Raw genomic sequence first — 23,022 nt, 5'->3', positions numbered from 1 at the left:
TGCCATCTCTCTCCCCACCTCCAATGCCAGGGCCACGCACACACCTCATTTCCCTTTTCTTTGCAAGTTTTATGATTTTGTAGAATTCCAAGTCCCACAGCCCGACATCAAGGCTGATCTTGCCAGTACCTTTGATTGTTCCAAAGGACGCTTATCCCAGAATGGTGACAGAATTCTTTTCAATGTTTTCTCTCCTGGTTATTAAGTGGTAGTGTCCTACTTAAAGAACAGTTATTTCTGGGGCCACTCATTTAATTCTTGGAGACAGACATTGCACTAAATATTCATTTTTTCTAATCGTCTCCTATTCACTCTATCCCCAGTATACTCGACGTGTCAGAAATAATTATAAGCAGTTTAATAAATACAGGAGACCTTTCTCGTTAATATCCTAGAATGGATAAGCACAGGACTGCTTTGTTATCATCTTTATTCTGGTTGGAATTTGCATTTAGCTTCAGCAACACGTCATGAGAAAGCACAGGCCTCAACTCCATGCTTCAGACATCCCCGGGGTCTCTCCGGCCTCAGCACGCCCTGTCCCTCACAGGTAACTGCTGATGGCAGAGGCTCGCCTTCCTCACAGCTGTCCCTCACCTTCTGTTGCCTCTTTTCATATGAGCATGATGAAGGCAGTGACTTTTCCATGTCATTCAATGATATCAGGACAGTTTGTTTAAAACAGCGTTCTCATTAAAAAGGAAGGCAGGGGAAGCAGGAGGTGATCACAGATCCACAGAAGACATGGTGTATGATCACGCCCTATCTCAAGAATGGGCACTGCCTATTCTTTTCATCAGACAAAAGTAGGACATCTATTTTGCATCTGAGGTAAAGGCAGAAGGTCTACATGGATATTTGCTTTCGAAATTTGCTGATCTCGTATATAGTTAAAACCTACTACAAAGGCTCTATTGGATCATGTCTGGGTTGCACTGTGGGATAAGCAGAGCTGTCCTGTGTGCCTCTCTCCAGCAGATGGTATACACAGGGACATTGTCCAGCCTCCTGACGATCAGCATCGCAACAGGTTTGCCGATCGCTGATTTGTCAGCTGATGCTACCTTCTCTGACAAGCTCAGGGGCCAAAAGAGTGCTAGATGAGTCCACAGTCACAGCCCAGAGGCCCTGGGCTGGCTGGAACCCCTCTGACCCAATTCTGAAAGATGAGTGTCCTGGATGGTTGTGGCTTGATGGAGAAAGTTCTTGAGTCAAGCAAGTGTGTTTCTTCTCCGCCACTTTTTGTAACTTCTTAAAACTGCTTTTGTTTCCTGAGCTTATTCTATGAAATGGTGGCACGGATTCCTTGTGGGGCTTATTAATAAATCAGGTAATATGTATGACACTGAAAGCACTGGTTTCTAGTAAAGCATCACATGAATGTGCAATATTTTTTAATCTTAAATGAAGAACTACGGTTAAGAAGCAAGTCGTCAAGACCACAGACAGAAATGCAGGCAAAAATCCATATAAAACATAGAAATAGCAATTTAATATTAAGCTAAGACTTTCTTCTAAAAGAAGTAGCACCATGAGTAAAATTTAATCTTAGGTATATATTACATTTATAGGTAATGGATTTTCAATAAATGGCTATGCAGAAAAATGCTTGAAGCTACATGCTGAATAGACATAAATTACCACCTCTTAATATTTAATGTGTATTTCATAGTCTTACGGCACCTAAGGGTCATAATTATGACTATCAAGGGCTGATTTACTAGAGGAATGGATGGAGTCCAAATGACTCTATGACATAACTAAGAATAAATTTTTGGCATTAATCCATGCTGTCCATTTTTAATACTGTCATGTGTCCCTAAGTCAAAAAAAAGTAGCGTGGCCTCAATGATTTTAAGGTATATGACCTGAGCCTTTTAGCAATTTGTTTTCTTGATAAGTGGGTATTAACCACCGTGCACATTTCCACTTCTAACATGTCATCAAGCACAAGGCCCAAACACTGTGGCTCTGGGTGGTATTCAAGGCTGGAGCTCTTCCACATCTCTAGCCTGAGGTACAGGGTTGGAAAGATGAGCAGGAAATAACTGCAGGAATGGGAAACAGAGAAGAAATAATAAGCTCTATGCTGACTAATTGATGGAACTGTCAAAACGATGAAGTGGATTAACAGCTGAGTGGGACTTCGTAAGCTTTATGGCACTAGACAAGTGTAAGGTGTGATCATTATTATTACTGTTAATAGTCTTACTCAGCGTACAATGGACGAATTAAATATAGCTGGAAAGAGAAGCATTCTTTTTCAAACGATGTTACCTTGACTCCTCCATCACCCAGTTCCTGCTCTCTCAGCTTATCTCCCAATCAGCATGAGTGACATGTCGCGTCTGCCCCTGTTTTCATCTGTTTTTGTCAGTTTGACATAGTTGAAATAGATGGGAAGATCTTGGGAAGGATAAGGTGGCTGCGAGCAAATTCTGAAATTTTAAAAATAGCTGTCTCTGCATAGCAAGGTAGAAAGGTGTCTGCATACAGGAAGGTAAAGATGTTCTTTGTTAACGTGGCTAAAAACATGTAGCAATTATTGTAGGATGGCAGAAAATGCTGAAAGCACAACACTGGCGCACTGCCTCTGTGCAGATGCCTTTGCCACAAAAGGCAGGTATGTGTCACGGGGATCTCCACTGTGCTGCTCAGCCACTTGAATCGTCTCCTTGAAATTTTACATATATATATGTGTGTGTTAATTATATATATTGTATATATATATGCGTGTGGGCATGGACACTTATGGTTGTATAATTACAAACACACAAAAATACATCATGTAAGGAGTCAGGGCATGTTTATCAGAATGCTGCAAAACTCAGCAATGTCATCCATAATCATAGGTAAGCCACTTAAAAATAAAACTAGAAAAGTAGATGTTCATTTCTCCACCATGGTAGGGAAAGATTGATTTTTAGCTCTTTAACAAACAAATGCAGATGTCTTTAAAATATTGCTATAAAGACAGTGGAGGCCCCAGAGCTGAGCAGGGAGGGAAAGACGTCTAAAATGGTCACATTTTAGCAGCACAGTGATAAGTGAACGAGGGAGGTTTATATATGCTAGCCTGGAATAATTATATTCCATACAGTAATGGGGAAACTCGTAGAACATTAAATATAATATGGTCTCATTTACGTTTTGCACACATACAGATTTAAGTGTATTCACAGACAAAAAGGGAAAAACAAACAAAAAAATCAATCCATTAATTATTGTTCTAACTTGGAAGGGAAGTGAAATTGGGACAAAAAAGGCGGGAGGTTGGAGGGGGGTTCTTTTTAATCATTAAATTTGATTGGGGTTGCTGTTATTTTATAATGATTTTTTTTTAAATGAAAGAGCTGCAAACCAGAGCACTGTACTCATGGAACACTGAGCATAATAAAAGTCTTCTCTAATCAAGTTCTCCATCTGTCTGTTGGTCACAGAGTTCTGTAAACTTAATATTTTTTAATGATGGAAATAGCACCTTTCCTGGCATATGGCCACTTACTTTTCACAAGTACTTCCAAAGCTCCATCCAGGACACTATGCCCATGGAAACGCCACATCTAAGGAACAGAAAACTCTAGTAAACACATTGTACTGTCACTTCACACCCATGGCAAAAAGGATTGTCCTTCTTGCTAACTGGACACAAGAGCATACTGCAGGTAAAAATCACACTCTCCTTATCAAAAATCTACCTACAAAAATCTAAATATAGAAAAAAAAACAGTAAAATTTTCTTTGGTAATCCATAAGTAATTCAAGAGTTTGTATTGATATAACTCAAAATTTTATTTGTGACTGAAATAAGAGTTCCTCTTTATTTTCATGGAGAGAAAAACCAAAGCAAATGAATTACCAGTGGAAATAAAGAGCTGACTGGGGGTCAGAAGGGAACCATACTCAGGTGCCGGCTGACTGTGTGAGTAAAGTGTTACAGGAACAGAATCACATTTGCTCATTTGTGTGTCGTCTCTGGTTACTTTTCAGCTATAGCAAAGAGGTGAATATTCACATCAGAGACAATATTGTTAAAATAGTCACTAAACCAATTCAATACAGGAAATATTTGCTTATCTCCAATATCTTTACAAAAATTGGACCATATAGTTGCAAAGTGGGATATATGTGTGTGTGTGTATTTTCGAGTTTGGTGTATTCTTTTGAGACGTCTTTCTTCAAGAAGCAATTCTAAGAAAGGTTCATGAAGGCATGTATGCTTTGTTCCCTCTCTAATACTAGAAGAAACAAAAATAGAAAGCAAATAGATAGTATTGTAAAACATACGTGGAGGCAATATAAGTTAGAGTGATTTTGCAAGCGATGTTTTTAAATCTGAACTCTCAATTCATTCGAATTCATGTTTGGCAAAGGCTCAACTCTTCTGTCGGGTGTGAATAAAGCAGGATGCAGAGCTGACTGATGTGAGCATAATGGGTCTTATTTAAACAGTCTTTATAAGTGTTGGTAATAGTGTGAGCATTTCCCCAATTCCTGAATGTCTCAACTTTACCCTGAAAAAAGAGTGGCCAAAAAATTAAAAATTGCTTAAGCTAAATTTTCACAAAACAGTTGCATGAATATAGTAATGCAGTCTACTGCCAAAGACACTCTGTTTTAATTCTGCCTGGCAAGTTGGCTGGGCTTGTTTGGCATTTCATTAACAAAAAATAAACCTCACTTTTCTTCCTGAGAAAATAGCATGTGTAGTATTTTTAGGACAGCAAAGCTTAGCATGCTACATCTTGATCTGAAAAATATATATTCCTGAAATGTGGATAAGTAAAAAGCCTTTCTCTGCATAGTAACTGGTCACTGTGGAAAATTCGTGTCTTAGGGATGTGACTGAATAGAAGTGGCACAAAATATATGTTTAAAAATCACAGAGAGCACACTTGTAATCCCAGCACTTGGGAGGCTGAGGCAGGAAGATCACGGTGAGTTTGAGGTCACTTTTGGTTATGCAGTAAGCTCAACTACATAGTGAGAACCTATCTCAAAAGCAAACAAACAAAAACAAATATCACAGAGAAGGAGTATTCTAAAATAGTAAAAGAAACAATCCAGAAATGGAGAAAATAGATGCCTGAGACACCTTTACATCTGTGAAACTTTTACACTATGTGCTCTTTGCAAGCCAATAACATTAAATTTTAATTTCTCTGGGGGTAAAATATAGGTAAGGTGTTAGTGTTAGAAGACAAAAATAAAGATAACTTGAAATCTGTGGTGCAGTTACTATTCCTCAGAAGGAATAAAAGCTAAAATTAAAGGATATATCTATTATTTATCATCTATCTATTATCAAATATCTATCTATCTAGCTACACAACTCAATTTTCATCATTGGAACAGCAAAAGATCTTTCCAGTTCTGTGGCAAATAAATTTTCGAAAATGCCTGAATATAGTGGAAAAAAATAAATTACTAAGAGTTACCAACAGACTGCATAGCTCTTATGTATGTAAATTTGGAAAACTGTACAGTTCACGCTACCACTGGATTGATTATACACAAGGTATAGTTATGGCTAAGAATACCTGGAATGAGGAGAGAACAAAACGAATAAAAGGGATCCTGGAGGAGGTGCTATCCTTGTTTTGACTAAAGGAAAACTAGCAGTGACTCAGGGAAGAGGGAGATGTGAGTTGGAAGAGAATGAGACCCTGAACACAAAGGCAGGATATACCGGATATGTAGAACCCTAAGGTGTTACATGTCAGGGGAGAGCAACACTGACAGAAGTACTTGAGGAAAAGCTAGAGTATGGAAGGAAGCCATAGGTCTACAGTAGAATGTAGGTTAGGTCTGTCTTCTACTTGATCTCACATGATGAGGAAATACACGAGGAACTTAAGCTTGCAAGAAGCAGGGGTGCACAGTGGGTTCATCTGAAGCTACAGGGGTGTTAGAAGAAAGGCCGTCCAGGTTGTGTCAATGTCCAAGCAGGATGTGAACCATTGCTGGTGGCCATAGTTCCGGACTACAACAGTAGTAGTGATAAAGATCACTATAGATGAATTCAAGAAATATTCATGACAGAAAATTAGTGGGTCCTGGTAATGGGCTTGATGTGGAACACAACCAAAATGGGCTTATGACTCTTGGGCTTTTGGTTTTGATGGATAAGTAGATAGTGATGCACAAACATGACAGCACAGAATGAGAGAGCAGGAGAACAAGGATCAGGTTAATTTCACTGTGCTGGGTGAGAAGGTGCCTGGCGAACAAGGCAAGCAGCAGCTTGATGTTGGAGTCAGAATCACAGGAAAGGGACTCAAGCTACACATAAAACTAATGAGTGATTGCCAGTCATGACAGCGGCTGATATGACCCAGGGAGGATGGGAAACACAAATAACCTGAGGGTGAATTCAGGGAAAGAGGAAGAAGACAAGTCCATGACAGCCAGAGAAGAAACGATGAGAGAAGCTTGTGGAGGACATGGTGCCACAGAAACCAGGAAAGCAGAACTCTCAGGAGGAAGAAGTGATCAGTGGACCTGAACACATGGATGTGGAAAAGAACCAAAAAACCTGTTTGAATTTTGCAGTCCAAACCATTATTTATTCCATGTTGAAGCAAAAAGAAGCAGTAGGTGGCGGGAAGTATGTAGCAGAGACAAAGAAACACCCAAACTATGCACAGTGAGTTCTTGAGAGATTTAAATGAGATGAGGAGGAGAGAGGTCAGAAGATGAAGAGAAACCAGGATCCAGGTGCGGATGTTCAGGACAGGAGAAACAGGGACATCCACTGAGCCAATGAGCATCAAAGCCTGACTGGTGGGCCAGTGCCAGCCATGGCTGATCTACTCTCCTTTCCTTGTCATTTGGACCTTTCTTTCCCCTGCCACCTTCCCTGCCAATCTGAGGCAATTTGGGCAATTTGCTCTGGTCCTAGGATGGCAGTCTCTTTAGCAAAGAAAAAAACATGGACCAAGATGGACTCAGATTCACCACTGTCTTACTAAACTTCTCAATCAGACAAACATTTCTTAAGTAATTGCTATCTTCTAAAAATCTTTCTTTCCTGTTGAAGCACTGCCCAACTCTTCATGACAATACTTTTGAAGTAGATGCACATTGTAAGACATAAGATCTCCTGTATTGGTGAAATCATTGTCATCAGTACTTCTGTGGATTGTAGGACTTCCTACACCATGAAAGGACACTGCAGGATAGTTAAAAGAAGTTCATTTGGGTATGAACAGATATTTTGGTTTTTCCTGGCTCCTGTCACTGCCTCACAACGTGACCTTAAACAAGACCTTCTCTGACTTTTCTTCAATATAATTGAACCCAGCCACTTCTACTTCATGATTTCCTCTTTCAGAATTTTCACTTAAGAGAAAACTGTGGTAACTAGCCCAGTTACATACTCTACCATTTATGAAATTAAGTCAAAGTATGTTTTGTGGCAGATGAAGAAAATACCAAGGAGTCCCAAGGTCACAAATTAGTGCATACACCTTAGGAGAGAAATCCCTACTGGTAACAATTAGAAAGGAGAGCTCTACACAGCCTTCTCTGTTTTTCCAACGCAAAGCTTATTTGAATCGCACAATATTTTCTTTGCTTTCAAAGTCCAACACCAAGAGTTTGATGACAAATCAAAGCAGGATTGTTCCAGCCTCAGTACACATGCCAGCGTCTCCAAAAGCAACGCTACAGCGACAATTTCTGAAGACAAATGATTCATTTCTGTTTCTGCTCTATTCACTAGCAGAACATAACCACAGTTGAGATTCAATCTGAGGCTCAGTCATACAAAAACTGTTGCCATACACACAGCAGTTTCTCTCTGTAGTGTCTCCCCAGACAATGCTGGATAAATGACCTCAAAGAACTCTGAGAGTCTGCGGGGGATGGGAGTGGGGGAGGCACAAAATTAAAACTTGCTTTGAGCTTTGTATGAATTTAAGCAAGCATACTTGAGATCTTGGAGATAAAATGGAATAAATTAAATAGTAAAGAATATTCTTCTTTTCTTCTGTATTCCAGAAACAGAAAGAAAAAAAAAAACATGCCAGTAAATACGTCTGGGACCTTTTCTAGAATTTTCAAGGGGACTCTCTCTGTCCTAACATAGCCTTGCTCTAGGAGTAAGATTTTTGTCAGAGAAGCAACAATTTCAAACAAATTTTAATTCCTTTGTGTCCTTTCCTGCTTCTGAACCCTCTTCTACAGTCCTGCATTTCTTCATTGTCTCTTGTTTTGCGTGGTTATTTCTCTCACAATGAATGAATTTATATTACGTTGTTTTCTACAGCCTGAATCCAACACTTGTTGATTCTCTCACCTGGCTTCTCGTGGCCTCTCTTATCTGATCCTGTGATACTTAGAAATTAATACACCTTCTCCCTGTGGTTCTTGGTCTTCATGATTAAGCCTAGCGCCCAAAGTGCAGCAGACTTGCTGGGGGGTCCCAGAGCTATCATCTCCCCACTTCCCGCTTTGATTTACACACTGATATTTCACAAGAGCGTTGCTCACTTCCTGGTGAGTCTCACTCCTCTGCCTGGTTTCTTAGCCCGCTCTGGTGAGTCATCCTCAGGCAAATCATCTCAGCGCCCACAGCATCCAACGGTTCCTCTTTCACTTTAAAACCTCCTCCTCCTCAAGTGTGTCCTGAATCTGTACGCAAGTCTTCACATCCGTCTGTCTTCTCCATCCCTTCCCTTAACAATGTCCATCTCTAGTCTTCCGTAAGAAGTCAACTTTCCTGGTAACAACTGGAAGCCAAATACCCCTCAGCTGCAATTTCTCAACCATTCTGGGCTCCATCTTTTCTTCATTATTTAAAATTACCCTATGATTTGGATGTTTCATGCTTGCATGACTTCAGTAGTATTTTCTTACTCTAAATTTATTGTTTCTATTTCCTTTATTAAAATTTAAATTTCCTAAGTGTAAGAATTACGCTATAAATCTTTTGGTGTAGTGTCCAGTCATAGTTTTTAAAATGTAGAAAATCTAATAATAAGAGTAAAAATACAAAGAATTATGCAAATTTACCTGTTCTTCCCTGAGGACATGAGTGACCAATTCATCGTGGTAACCACAACCGCGTAGCTTGGCCTCGTCTGCTCCCCAGTGAGTCCTGAAAGCACTAAGCCTGTTTCTTACCTTGCTGTCTGTCCTGTGAAGCTAATCCAACCATAAACTTGCCTTTGAAGTCAACTGGAACATCATGCATGGGTGAGCTCCAGAGAGCACACAAAAGAAAGAAAGGAAAAAAGAAACTGTGCTATTTCTGAGTTTCTGCACACACGCAGGCATCCCACAGACTTCAGGGGCTGCAGACGAGGTAGGAGAAGAAGGTGAAGTTACGAAAGTCTTGGAAAGGAGCAGCAGATAAAGCCGCAATAGAATGAAGATTTCATTTCCACATAAATCATTCATATTTTTTTTCATTATCAACAGTCCTACAAATGACAAACAGAAAATTCTTTAAAGCAATGAAACCACTCCCTGAAAATGTCAAGCCCTTCTGCCAATGGCATCCACTTCTCATCTAAGGTATAAAACTTGCCCTGTAGTCTAGCATTTGGTTCCAGAAAACAAGTGTTTATCCCGAATCTTTACTGAGAAGGAGCTACATGCAACAGGTTGAAAGCACCGTCTACAGCCTCAAAAAGCACAAAGCAACTCTCACAGCATACAGCAACCCACAGCCACTTCACTTACAAAGAGCACCCTCAAACAGCACCAGCATGCAATGCAGCATTGCAGGTGAAATATAGTTTAATACTATGGAATTAACATTACTCTAATCCCATCCTGCAAGGCTACACTAAAGGCTGTTTTGAAAACTAACTGTATTATGCACACACCTCTTGATCCTGTCAGTCCTTTTCTAAGAACAAATTATATTGAAATAAAAGAACCAAAACACAAGAGGACTCACTACTTCAGTATTTGGGGGTAGGCTTTCTTTACTGCTCCAGACTTCTATAGTAAATGGTTTAATATTAAGAATTTCCTTATCATCCTCGTGGTTATGATGCCAGACATATGGGAAGCAGCTCAAAAATATTAGAGGTATTAGGGTCCTTGTTTCAAAAAAGAAAATATGTTTCAAATGTACAAAGCATTTTGCCCACAGTAATCGTAGGGCTGAGTGACAAGCATGTGGGGCACAGCTGTAATCTCAGCACTCAGGAGGCTGAGGCAGAAGAATCGCTGAATTTGAGGCTAGTGTGCGTTATGCAATGAGATCAAGACTAGCCTCAACTATGTAGCAAAACGTCGTCTCAAAAAAAAAAAAAATAGTAAGGGCTGATCATTTAATATAATTTGGTTTGATTCCGGATCCTGTACTCTGCTTGACATAAAGTTTGCTACTTCTGAGCCCTGAAATGAACGAGGAAAGCAGACACCAGCTGAGAAGATCCTCAAATGGCACCACCTTATTCAGAGTGTGTGCGCAGGTCTCGGAATATTAGCTTCTCACAAACCACTGGAGACCCTCCAATCACGGGGCTCCAAACTCCAATGTAAAAGTGGCAGAAGCTGTAACAAGTCAATGTAGCCTAGAAAAATGAACATGCACCTGAAAACCTGAAACTCATTAATTACTGAGGAGAAATGAATTCACCAGAGATCCAAGAAAATGGCTCTGTGCCCCTGGACTTTGCTGGAGGGCTATAACCTGGATTTTATATTTAAATATTTCAAGATGAAGCCTAGGAAGTACCATTTAAAAGCACCATTATCCAAAACATTTTGGCTACATTATTGGGGCAAAGACCTCACTGGTGGTGAATAATTGACGTCCAAGTTAAATGGTTATGGAAGAGACACTGGAGATATACCCAAGGAGGCGTGCCATCTGCTGAGAGCAAAATATGCCAGGAAACCCCCTCTAAATCATGGCCTTCCGGGGTACCAAACTAAAACTTTTTTGTGTGTGTGTGCTGGGGCTTGAACTCATGACCTTGCGCTTGGCAGGTGCTTGTGCTGCTGAGCTAAACTCCAGCCCCTAAATCTAAATTTGAAAGAGATGCCGGGCAGTGTGAGCTAGCAAGTGAGAGGAAAACTGTGAAAGAGATGAGTATACAATCAAACAATTGATTTTTCCCCCAAATTTTATCTCTTCTCATTTACAAATTTGATCGTATACCATGCTCCCCAATGTTTAATACTTTCATCTTCTCAAGTTTTTGTTTTGTTTCTCTTGTTTGCAAACAGTGGAAGCCTAAACGTACACTGTTGGAGACAGGTCAGAAATAATGCGTCTTAGCCTCCTGTCTTCCTGTTCCTCCTCTCTGGCTGGGGAGTGGGACGGCAGGCACAGGGATCCCGTTGAAGAACTTCCCTGCCACCCTCTCATGCTGTTTGGAGCTCAGAGGTGCCTCCTGCAAAGGCTGTCAAAGTGTAGTGCAGCTGGGGGACCACAGGGAGGGGTGCCCCTTACTGGGGAGTGGCGCAGAATTTCAGGGAGGAGGCCCATCCTGACTCTGCGACCACTGCCTGCTTACACGGGAGGAAGTTCTCCCTCCCAAAGACACTGGGAGACATGAGTGCCAGATCCTAGAGAGACTGCTGCCACTTGGGCTCCCAGGGGACCCCCCCTAAGTGTCCTTCTGCCTGATTCTCCCAGGGGAGTCCAGTGCAAGTCCCTTCCTGTAAGAGGATGGTCCGTCTCGGGAGAGTTAGCCTCTCCCTGTCTTCACAGGAAGGACATCCATCCTTCCCTGCTTAGAAAATGCCACGAGCTGCCCATAGGAGGAGGGAGGGAGGGATGCATGTGCATTTTCTACCAAATTCTTCCCTGCCTGGGCAGAGGTCTCAGAAATAACCAGAAACTCTGCTCTCTACAAAAGACAAACACTACAAGGTAAAAATGAGAAAAGTTAAGCCATCACTGGGCTTTTGCTTTTCAACATGAGTAACTAAGGGCAGAGGTTTAAATTGAAGTGAAATTTCAAAAAATATTTGGCTGGTTAAAGTCTGGCTTTCTTGGAAAATGATGACAAAAACATGCCTACAAAATTATTGTTTTTATTTACAGCCTTAAAATGTTATATTCAAGCTAGAAAATGAGAATCGAATCAATCCCAAAGCTCTTTGCTTAATGTTAGATTTTATTTGGAACGATGTTTCTTATCTGTGTGGCTAAGTGGCATAATATTTTTTTATGCCAGAGAATGAAGTACAGGCTTTGTATACCCATGAAAATTAAATATTTGTTTTTTGAGAAAGGGTCACATTAGGTAGTTGAAATTGGCCTTGAACTTACTATGTAATCCAGGTTGGCCTCAAACTCATAGCAATCCTTCTGCCTCAGCCTCCTAAGTGCTGGGATTACAGGCATGTACCACCACGCCCGGCTACCACATAATACAGTTTGAAACTTTTTCCATCATGTAAAATGTACTAGCTCATCTTCTCAAGACAGTGAGGAAATTGAAGTATTTCAAAAGATAGATGCATAAGCAACAATGCTATTTTAAAATCACTTTTCTTATATTAATGTACAAATTTTATTTTATTTTTTTAAAATTTTATTTAAAGGAAGACTAAACAAAACAGAAAATGGGTAGAAATAATACATATGTTCAGAGAAAAAATAAACAGTATGAAATCACTAGTTGATGTTTATATACTGTCCTTTTACAAATAGTTGTTCAAGACACAAAAGTGGAGCATATAAAGTGGGAATTCAAACAGCAAGACTGCACACAGTTCTGTTCAACTACCCAGCAAAAACTTAGTAACATGGTTGTCAATCCTATACATTTAAGCATACGTGCAGTTATCCATACCTTCATTTATGTTGAGTTAATGTACAAATTTTAGAAGAATATCAGGAAGCATAATTAAGGCAATAATAAATTCCCGTAACCTTCCAGGTCCAACACACATCCACTCACATTTTGTTGCAATCTTTAACAAAGGGAGGTCTTTGTAAGTTTTCATTGTTTAATTATTAAAAGTGCAACAGAGCCAAATGGTCTAAAAGTTCTCATGGAATAAAAATCTTGTGGTTTTGCTGATGAAATCAACTGAATATCCTAAAATCCATTTTGGAGAGCTAGCTTTTATTTTAAATATTCTTTGTTTGGTTCACATAACAAATAATCTGAACCATATTTTGAGCTTAAAAGCTATATTTGATTATTAATATTGCTTTCTGCGCGTGAGGAAATAACTTTTCCCTTCATGGTACTGAAGATAATTGCTGATAGTAATTTCACCACACTATCCAATTAGTTCTTTATGGTTCTTTTTCTCTCTCCGCTTATGTTATGGTTAATGAGGGAAAGATCACATTGTTTCTTTATAAAATTCTTTACAGTGCGTTAGCAACTCTGGTTGGATGACATAAATATGCTGAGTGGCAGACTGTACAATAGTTAAGTGAATGAAAGACTGTAAATCTTTTCCAAATTTGTGACAATAATCACGAATATCAGGTCAAAGAGATATCAGTTACAAAGGCTCTATACTATATCAAATTTTATCCAACTTGGGGTGGAAAAAAATAAAATTCCCTGGACTATTTAAAAATTCTGAACTCTTTAAAACATTTGTTTTCACTGCACATGGTGATGCATGCCTGTAATCCCAGCACTCGAGGAGGCTGAAGCAGGAAGATCTCTGTGAGTTCAAGGCCAGCACATGCTATGTAGTGGCTCAAGGCTAGCCTGAGCCATGTAGGGACATCCTGTTTTTAAAAAAGTTTTTTTTTGGGGGGGGGGGGTATTTATGGGAAAGAATCAGAAATTTACCACTACATGTAACCACACATCTAACTGTATTCACCCAGTCAAAAATTCAAATAGTACTATTAAAGTGATAAATGGAGGAAGGACTTAAAATGTCCATAAATATTAGAAATCCAGGGGGTATCTGGGTGAAATCAAGTGGACAGAATTTCATGGCACCGAGCCATTAGAATTAAAGTGAATTCTCTCAGACTCTGAGTTCAAGTATTTCTAGTGTTTTGAAAGTACAGATAATTCTGCACCGTATCACACCCTCACTTGTCAAAACCATCTCCCGGGACTGAGGGAAAGTCACAACCAACTCCAACACCATCGGTGCCTCATTTCCGCTACGTTCTGTGCACCTTCTGGTTAACTTCCTCGTCACTGAAATGATCTACCATTCTCAATGTTCGTTTAAAATTAAAATTAAAAGCTGCTAACACGAAACTATTTTTGTAAATGTCACCAAATGGAATTTTTTTAAAGATCAACAACATCATCATACAACTTGTCCTAAAAATGGAATGGTATTATTCGTGCGTCACTTACAGCCTTTACATATTAAGTCTCCAGACAACCAACCAAACAGAACCCTCTAGAAACTTTTGGTGTTTTTAATCTTTTGGCCAAAATAAGTTATTAACTTAGCATATTTATAAGTATCTTTCTTAGGCATTCAAATTAGTATTCAATATGGATTCAAATGAACATGACTCTACATTCAAATTAATAACCAACACCCCCAAACGTATATTAAGGTGAACTGAAGAGGGAGAGGCTTTCTTTTTACAAAGAGACAACATCCAGTTAATTCAGAGGAAAACAAAATCTTCAACCAGCTTAGCTGATTGGAATTGCATTGAAAACACTGCTGATTAAATATTTCCCTTTCCCACTGCCTGTGGCGTGTTCTTAGGGCAAATCGCAGGGGCTAAATTTTGCTCTCCGTTTGCTGGTCTCTTTGTGCACCCAGGTGGCAGTGAGATACCAGCAATTACACCCTGGAGCTGAGTGCCAAGGTTCATGCCTGAAATTAGTGTCAAAATGAAAGGCCCATGGAAAGTTGGGGTCAGAGGAGAGACAAGCTCGTCCTCTGTGATCCACGGACATCAACACAGCGTGAGTTAAGTGTTTGGAGCACGGTTCATTTTTGGAACTCGCACGGCCTGCTCAGCTGCTGCTGTTACAATGCAGACTGCAGGAAGAGTCCTTGCATCTAAAGCAGGATGGCTCCAACCTTGTGTCCGAAACTTCATCCTTGCTGTATCTCAACTAGCATGTGGGAGCAGCTCCAGAGGTGCAAACCCCCAAAAGTTGGAGAGCACACACACCTGTTCCACTCACTGGTTTAGGAAACAACTTTTCCAGTTTGCTTTACCCAGAAAGTTAAAATGTCCTACACATATACAAAGTAATAACAAGGTAAGCCCCATATTCATTTCTACCTTTGCAAATCTAATTCTTACTGATAAAATAACAGAAGTTGTTATATAGTAGTTGCTTTAAGAAATACCCATGTGGGTCTCCATATGCAGTAAAATTTCTGTCTTAATAACTTGGGTTTGAATACCTATGATAAAATATCTGAATCTATATTATCTCTTTATCCATCTATGTACCTTGCAATCTCAAGACTACAATTTTTAGTAAACTTTAAAAAAACATAAATAAAATTAACTTTGAAAGCTGCTCGTTAATAGAGGAGACTCACACTAGATATGTGAAGGTTGATTTGGATTTATTGCTAAAAATTCAACATGTAGTGTTAACTAAGAAAACTTTATAATGGATAAGGAAATGGCTTTTCTTGGGTAGAGGAAACCAGCTAGGTGCCTGTTGGATTGTGGGCCTGAATGTGGAAAAACAAACATGAACACCTTGGGATTTGATTTTCAAAACACCAGCAGTTTGCTTTATTTCAAAAATAATGTATGAATATTGGCAAAAGTGACACCTTTTCCATCAAGGGACAACTTACTCTATTAAAAGGCAAAAGCATACTTGAAAGTCAGAATATATATATATATTCTGAAACAGGATCTCTAACCTGAATATAAATATCTAAAGATCTTTGGAGGCCTTGGGTTATGGAGTCAGGAGAACTGTTTCATGTTCTCCTGCACCCTTCTCTTTAGCTATCCTCCTCTGTTTCCTTCTTTCCTCTTCTCTTCCTCGTCTCAAGTGTGTACTAGCTGTCACCCCTAATGCCAGGCACCGTGCTAGGCAGTGGACCTCTGCTCCCAAACTGTCCAGTCTTACTCCCTCTTTCTTCCCTGCCTTAGTTCACTGCCAGCCCCCTGAGCTCCACGCCAACCTGCCAGCTGGACACATCCACAAACACAGACACAAGAACCTGTGAAGCTACATCTAGCCTCCAACTGTCTCAGTTGTTGCAAATGTCGTGGATCAACTGATCCATGCAAATAGAAGACTATTTAGGATTTTGTTCCAAAGACAGGCTTGCTTTTACTCAGATTGCCTGAGGGTAGAGACTTTGAGAAAGCCAGGGCAAACTTGTTTTTAATGCAGGAACGATCCAAGAAAATCCAAAACAAACTTCATGGGGGTAGTGAGAAAATTAGCCTTCCAGTACAGAGTTTGTGTTTAGTGACAGGCAATGGTGCAGTTAGAAAGACTGAGCTCAAATGATAAAAGACCTAAAAAGGTTTGCCACGTAGTAATTGTACTTTATTAGCTCTGGAGATCCCTGGAGGCAGAGGGGAACAGGAAAATCAAAGCATCCCGGTAGTTACGCCAGACCTTGGTTCTAAAGACAGTAAATCTAAGGGCTTTAAACCCTATTGTGGCTACAACTTTATATCAGGAATCTAGAGCAAACCTAGAACATCACGGAGAATCAGTGGTATTTATTGAGTGACTAGAAAATTAACAGAACCTAAAGTGCTTAAGATTTCACTCATCGTAGCTGCTTCCTAGCTTTGTGACTTTGAAGAAGTTACTGAACTTTTCAAAGTCTCAGTTTCCTCATCTGCACACAGGACCGTGATGGGACCTTTCTGATAAGGTGACTGAGAAGAGGCAACTAGGAAACAGCCATGAAGGCCTTAGACACTGTCTAGTCTGTAGAAAACAATGTTAGCCATTAATAACTCTAATTAGAAATCCTTAAACAGTTTGGGAAGCATTGAAAGAAAGAGGTAAAAACAGAATAACCTGTTTAATGTCTGCTGCCTTGTGGGCCTGAATAATGGAGGGGAATGGATTTATTTAGACAACACATTTAAATGCATTTCTGCAAAATAACTCTCTAAAGCATGTTCTGGCTTATCTGATCCATATTCTTCTGATCCATATTCTTCTAAACTGATATATATTAATTATATATATATATACATTTTAAGCCCTATTAATTATACATATAATTTTAAGTCTTAAGGGTAAAGAGGAGATACACAAGATTCAAAATGACAAGTTTAGGAGCTGATTGATGATGTACGTAAAACTAGTGAAATTTCTAAAATATGCAAAATCAGGCTAATATTATTGGATATTGAATCCCTAGTGTCTACTAAGAGTCACAAGAATACTTTTCTGGCACATGGTAGGCACTGAATGAATGTTTGTTGAATGAGTGAACAACTGCTAAATCCATACAAGAGACTTTTTTAAAAAATAAGGTATTTGATTTCTGTGTTTTAATTTCCTATTTGGCAATCTGAATTCTTCAAATACTTCCTGGAAATTCAACATTTTAAAGATATCTGCAGTAAACTATGTTAAAAATCTTAAGGCTGTTATAATTAACTGGACACCATATGCTCCAACCCCTGAATGTGACTTTATGTTTCTGCCTTTAAGGGAACCCAATTCTAATGGTATATTTCAGTACATGCATTTGAACTGTGAACTCAATTGCCAGAAAAATGTAAGAAATTCATGGATTTATACAAAGGAAGTATGCTGTGGCTAAATACTGTCAAGAAACATTAAGACATAAATGTATGTCTTAGAGTTATTAATGAAGCAAAAAGTTTTGCACACTGGTGTAGCATCAGAGAATCATGAAGTCTAATACCTTAGATGAATTTGAGGTCATTACAAGTATATATAGACCATCTCTATAAAAAGAGATCACAAGCATCCTTAGACAAATACAATTTTCACATTTGGAAGTCTGAATAATTATTAGTGAGTGACACAAATGTGTGAGATTTTTAACAACCCTTATTTCTCCAATATTCTGGTATCATTTTTAAAAAGCTACCCAAATGATGGCAATGCAAATTAAAATTTGCTGCTGGATCACAACAATGATTAAATATGAAACCTGTAAATGAATGCGATCATGTGCCCTTTGCAATGTGCTGGGACAGCTGCTTGGGGGTGATATCTTTGTGAGCTACCTCAGAAGGCTCCTCCCCTGCCAGTTAACTCTCTAAAGTAACCTGGATGAAGTCGTGGAAAATAAAAGATAGCTCAAATAAAGCTTTTATTAAATTTTACAAAGAATTAACAGCTACTGGAAAAATCCACCTATTAATAATCCCTTAGATAACATTCAAGATCTTGATGTTTCACCCAAATTCTAATCAAATAAGTTTTGAGATCCTCTCCCAAACTCAGACAAATAGGTCAGACAGGTTAGCGTTAGCATCAGCACAGTTTTCCAGAAAACAATAATGGCATACCAAAAAGACAAAAACCAAAATTATGGTAAGCAGAAATAAACTATCAGTAACCTTTTGGTCTGTGACAGTGGTATTTGGAAAGGTATATTAATTACAGACATAAAGCAAACTTTGCGATATTTTCAAATATTAGAAGGGAATAATCAAATACATGAGCTTCATTTTATTCTTAGGAACACTGCAGTAATGGCATGTTAATTCAGTGATATGTAGTCTGTATTGTATTCTGACTTTAAATACTCACTTTAATTATTTTAAATTGCATGAAATATTTTTCTAATTACCATTTTGAACAATGCACTTTGGAAGCTATTGGCTTGGTGTAACTTGCACAGAAAATTGATGTAAGAATTTCATTTTGATTTACATGAAAATTGATCTAATATGTCACAACTGCAGTTCCCCAAAGATTTTATTATTTAAAAGCTGTGTGATTAGCTTTGCTTGTGTGTACCTCTCCTGGAAGAAGCGAGGTGCAGTGGTGTTTCTGGTAACCTCAGGCACAAGCATATCAAGTTATCTGTCTGCATTTATCTATTCAATACAAATAGTTACAATGGCTGTACATTTACATGCAGGATTTCTTTTATTACTTAGTTCAATTTTAAATTTTAAAAAATAGTTTGCATCTGGAAAGCAACGTAAAATCAGTTTTGTGATAGTGCGTGGTATTTATTCCTTCTGTTTCTCAAGCTCCTCTTGCTTGTGTACCATTTTGGTTCTCTTTTTTAAACTACAAGTCATCATATCATGTAGTCCTTTCTTTAAGAAACAACTAATTATCCTCAGGAAATGCTAGACCAAATTAAAGTCGAAGCAATCTGGAAATACTGTTAGATCTCAAGAATTAAAATGCAATTGTTTGAGCTGAGATAAATGCCTGAAGACTCTTCTGAAATAACTTTTACATAAGGCTAAAATGACTTCCATATAAGAAACAATTACCAGGCACCATTATTAGCACTAGAAAATTGTAAGCTAGAATGAGCAATAAAAACATTGTATTTGGAATGAGATATTAAGAGAATAGCTATTAAAATATTTTACTCAATTTCTATTACACCTTAAAATGAAAGTCATCAAAATGTCATTATAGGCCTTTTCCCCAGATTCTTCAGAGTGAATTTAATCATTTCGGGGAATGGAACGCTATTCAATATTCACTTAAGTCCTTGGAAATAACAGCTGAGCAAAGCAAGACGTGAAATTTAGAAGGTATTTTCTATTAAAATATGTCCATATACATACAGATACATACCAGGGAGCATTTGTCTTCAGATACCTAGAATTAAATATTTATTGTGAAATTAACCGCTCAGCAAATGTTACCTTCAAGAAGACCTGAAGGGAGAATGCGTAGGGTGGGAACTACGAGTTAAACTCTGCAAAACCCCACTTAACAAAGCCTGGATGTGTTAGTCTAGGAAAAAAAAAAAAAAACTTTAAATAATGAATTATTTAAAAATTAATTCCAGCCACAATTTTTACTTACACCCAGGAACATAGAACTATTGACTGTTGCTTAACTAAAGAAAGATAAGCATTAGCCAATCACTGAAATTATAATAATAAAGACATCCCTGGGCATTCTTCCCGAAAACTAGCACTTTATGAAGTATTTTTAAGGCAGAAGAGACCTTTGACATCAGGTAACCCTAGCTTGTAATTTACTGGTTCTGGGAATCAAATCTACATAAAATAAAGATTGTTTACATGAATCCCCCCATGGTCATTTTCTCTACAGAGATAAAAGCTGTTTATTTCCAAGGCTGAAAAAGGAAACACGTAAAGTACCTGATCGCATTTTGCTAACAAAAGGTAGTGAATCTTTTGAAGAAGCCTTAACAATAAAATCCTCTCAGCTATTCTCTTTACACCTTTCATATTAAAAAATAATTCATATTTTAACAGTCACATTTAGGAGGCAGTTTTCTAGCGGTGCTAGCAAGGAGTACATGACATGGTCTGAAGATTGTACCTTAAAAAATGTTGAATTTTTTACCTTTCAATTCGAAGAGGGTGTCACTTCTGATGGTTCCCAGGGTTCTGAAGATACTCAGTGCTGGCCGCTTTAGAATAAAAACCATTAGCATATTACTTAAAAAGAACCACCCTACAAAGCCGCAGTTGGTGCTTATAAGCAATAAACGCCTTTCCTGATACCTATTTTGTCATCATCGCCTTATTAGCAGAGTGTCTGCTCCCTGCAATATCCATCAATTAGCAGTTTTGAAGGGGATGGGGAGTGTACCAGGGCGCATCTGCTGAGCGCCCCTTAATCACCGCAGCCCCTAACAAGGCTCTAGCACGCGAGGAGGTCGGGGACCCTGGAGCAGCGCGCACACAGGCACACAGAGCATTTCTGGGAGTCACCAGTATCGGACACAACTTTCCCTCCACGATCCAGCCGGGTCTGGAGATGCCAAGGTCCCGGTCCCAGCTGCATGGGAGTGCCCCAGCGCTTGGCAAGGCAGAGGCAACACCTTCAGAGAGAAACTACTCCTGACTCCTAAGTGCTGGCTCCCTTCTCCCCACTGCAGGCTTGGAGAGGGCCGGCTGCAGAGGCAGCCCCAGCTAGGCAGAAGGTGAGGAAGGGAAACGCTTACCCTACCATCCTCAGTCCACCTAGACAGAGCAGAGGCGGCCTCCGAATTCCAAATGAAATGCTAATGGATGACAAAATGAATGCCAATTTCCTCCACTTTGCTCCAAGTTTCCGTGGCCCTCCACAATGGAAGATAGCTGCTTGTGGAGAATGCCTTGTTCCATACCATTAACTCAGAACAAAACATATTTTTAGTGGGACAGCAGTGTTTACTTGTAAGAACTGATGAATTGTTCGGCCCCATTTATCACTCGCAGACAAAGACGTTCAACCACAATTTTGGACATAAATCAAGGTACATGCTCCTCAATTAAAAAAAAAAAAAAAAAAGACAGCTTAAGTCCCCCAAACCACAGAGATTGAGGTCAGACTGGCCATAGCAACCAGGAACAGAACTTGGGCCTCCAGAAGGACCTAGCAACTGATAAATGAGTTCAGATCTCTTTTCATCTCCACTGGTGTGAAAGCCAAAATTAAAAAGATTAGATCACCCCGCACCCATGACAAAAGGTGCCACAATGAAAAAGTCATTTCCAGCCTTTGAATCGCATCAAATAAATAACATTCATCCCTGCTATAATGAACAACTTTCAAAGTAAATTGAATCTCCATAGTACGGCTTTCCCTGGCTGCACAGTATTTACATAACAATATATCACAGGAAGCCCTGAATGGGGCTTGTAAATGGGGAAGCCAGATAAAAAACATCTTTAGCCCCATTACTGTATATTCAGCGTGCTTTCTCAGTCTCCCTCATTTAAACAGTGTGTAGTATCAGGAACATAAACAATGTCTTTAAATTGTGGGAATGAAAGTTTTTGGTGCATTTTTTAAATGCCTGGAACTCATCCCACTACACTCCCTTTGTGGGGCATTGAGGACATAGAAATTACTTAACCTCTTAGATCCGTGCCCCGGGCTCATTTTTGTGACAAAGAATTGTCATCTATGTGTCCCCTTGCTTCTTTGTTCATGACAGCAATTTTTCACCTGTAATACATGCTGGCTTATTTTTGCATATTACTTAAAATGAAAATGCATTTCCAGATTGTTTTAGCGTGTGCCTCACTCTGTCATTTCCTCGAAAGTACGGGATACTCTCCATTGTCATAACAATGATGGCTGTGAAGTTTTAGTAATTTCCCACACAAAGTGCTCACCCCGGACAGTCTAATTCAGACCCAATGTCTCCTGGTCATTAAAAAAAAAAAAAAAAATTAAGGACTCGCCTCCCAAATCACATCGACTCTCATAAACTATTGTTCATTCCCTCTATTTCAAAGGGAATGCGTGCAAATTAACACTGCAGAATCTACGGTATAAATACACCCGCTTAATCTTATCTTTCTGTGGCAGCTCACGTACATATTACTATTTGAACTCCACAGGGAATCTCATTAATTTTTAAAACCCCCTGACCTCAGTACAGTTGAATGCAAAAATAATGACAAATTGAGAATGAAAGAGCGTTGCTTCAATTCTGCCTGGCCATATGTTTCCCATTGCACAAAACATTGCTAACTATCATCAAACAGAATTTTCTCCAGATATAAATTTAAACAGCATGATAAATGTCACCACACAGACAGAAAAAAGCAGCTCACTCTTCCGCCAGCCCAGCTTACACCTCACCTCCAAGGATAATTCCAGCAACACAAAGCCCCGAGAACACAGGTTTCCAGGCAAGCAGGCGAGTGACAGCGCGCACCATGTCCTCTCAGAATATTTCCCTACCAAGAGACTCGCCTCCCGGCAGTGTTTCAGCCACAGCGATGCAGAAATACGAGCGTCGAGGCTTATATATTTTCTTACCTAAAACTTGTCAGCAGCGCGGGCTTGTCATTGTTGTCACCTCCGGTGCCCCCTCTTGCCGTCCTGGAAATTGGCTCGCTACGTTTATTGCTCTGTGCCTCAGTTACAGCTGTGACACTCATCTGCCTGCACAGAACCTAGGAGGCGAAATGAGAAAGGGAGGGAGAGAGAAAGAGAATAAGCGGGAGCAAAAGGGAGGAGTGTGTGTGTGTGTGTGTGTGTGTGTGTGTGTGTGTGTGTGAGA

The 23,022-nt window shown here is 39.3% G+C and overlaps 1 protein-coding gene across 29 annotated transcripts in view; it reads right to left on the bottom strand.

The window, feature by feature from the left end:
* LOC106028966 (uncharacterized) overlaps positions 1–23,022 on the bottom strand; it is a 129,382-nt gene that overhangs the window by 98,978 nt on the left and 7,382 nt on the right. For 22 of the 29 annotated variants that reach the window (XM_063255361.1, XM_063255366.1, XM_063255367.1 and 19 more), the window contains 3 exons: positions 22,779–22,915; positions 9,016–20,430; positions 3,506–3,563 (listed from right to left, as the gene is read on the bottom strand). The gene's annotated coding sequence lies outside the window, so the exon portion shown is untranslated. The remainder of the gene's footprint in view (positions 1–3,505; positions 3,564–9,015; positions 20,431–22,778; positions 22,916–23,022) is intronic. The other 7 variants (XM_063255373.1, XM_063255358.1, XM_063255357.1 and 4 more) reach the window with 4 other exon arrangements.

This window comes from Cavia porcellus, unplaced genomic scaffold (genome assembly GCF_034190915.1).
Source record: "Cavia porcellus strain 051 isolate PalLab524CR breed Dunkin Hartley unplaced genomic scaffold, mCavPor4.1 scaffold_8, whole genome shotgun sequence".
Taxonomy (NCBI): Eukaryota; Metazoa; Chordata; class Mammalia; order Rodentia; family Caviidae; genus Cavia; species Cavia porcellus.
Note: the sequence above shows the minus strand (reverse complement) of the source record. Positions and strands in the feature narration are given on the sequence as shown.